Genomic DNA, 1328 nt, shown 5'->3' with positions numbered 1-1328 from the left:
TTATCATTTTAATTTGAGACAAGCAAGATGAAAGCGTCACATTATGAGATAAGAATACACGAACATTGGCATGATAAAGAAAGAGAGGTAAAAATAAATCTTTTGATATTATTATGTATTTAATGTAGTTCCTGTTGCTTGTACTCTATTGCTAATTTAACAAATTTTGCTAATTATATAATCTTTTTTTTTTGGATAATTAATATTTATTAGATATTTCTTCCAAAAGAATTTTTAAATAAGTTATATCATAATTAATTTTCAATGAATAAAATTTTTATTTTCCTCTTTTATTTCCATAAAGAACATGAGGATATAATTTATAATAATGCATTTTTTCGAATTTATTTATGTCGATAATTTATTTATATCGAAAAAGAAGAAACTGCTCGCTTTTATACAATTCTTTTTTTCTTTATCGCGTACACATACCTTTCAGATGCTCCAAATACGAACAAGATATATTTACTATTAATTATATTTGCAGACATTTGCAATAAGTATTAAATTTTGTTTTATTAGATGCTATATAATTATCATGTATATGTGGATAATGTCTATATTTCCTTGGAATTTATAACATTTGCAATTGGATGACGTAATTTGATTTTCTCTTCATCTCTCTTATTTATATTTATCCTTCAAACATGAATATAATATAAATTTATTTAAATAAAATATAAAATTTTTAACTACCTAAATGCCGTGATTACAAGAAAATACAGATATAATCTGTTATGTTTTGTGAAATGTTATACGAATATATTATTACTTGATAAAACTTATCTCTTTTTCAATTATGTAACATAAACGTAACGTTATATAATATTTTATAAGCTTGATAATTTAGTCACGTATGTAATTAATTTACATTATTGTGATTATTTGTCTGTTGATAACTGAGATCATAATGAGGATTATTTATTTTTATTCTCTTATCATGCAAACTTTGTGTTTACAAATTTTTCAAAACAAGACTGTTGTACCAATTATATGTTTATTTAATCTTTTATTATGTCTCTATATGATTAGATTTCCATATTAAATGGATGAATATTGATATTTCTAAATATATCCATAACATTTCTATTATATTTATTCAACAATATAATTTGTTTGATATCTAATTTCATAATAATTCGAACAATATAAAATAACGAAACATCACAATATATACGAATCACATTTTCAATTTTCACGAACAAATAGAAAGTTTAATATGCGGAAATGTGATTATCTTTACATGCTACAAGACTGTTTACTATTTAATTCATTCACAATTACCTACATTAAACAAGAAGTACATAATAAAATGTTTAAAGATCATA

The sequence above is a fragment of the Prenolepis imparis genome, unplaced genomic scaffold (genome assembly GCF_030444845.1).
Source record: "Prenolepis imparis isolate NDT839.2.m4 unplaced genomic scaffold, iyPreImpa1.0 SCAF_4, whole genome shotgun sequence".
NCBI classification, from domain to species: Eukaryota; Metazoa; Arthropoda; class Insecta; order Hymenoptera; family Formicidae; genus Prenolepis; species Prenolepis imparis.
The sequence above is the reverse complement of the archived record's forward strand: the minus strand, read 5'-3'. Positions refer to the sequence as shown.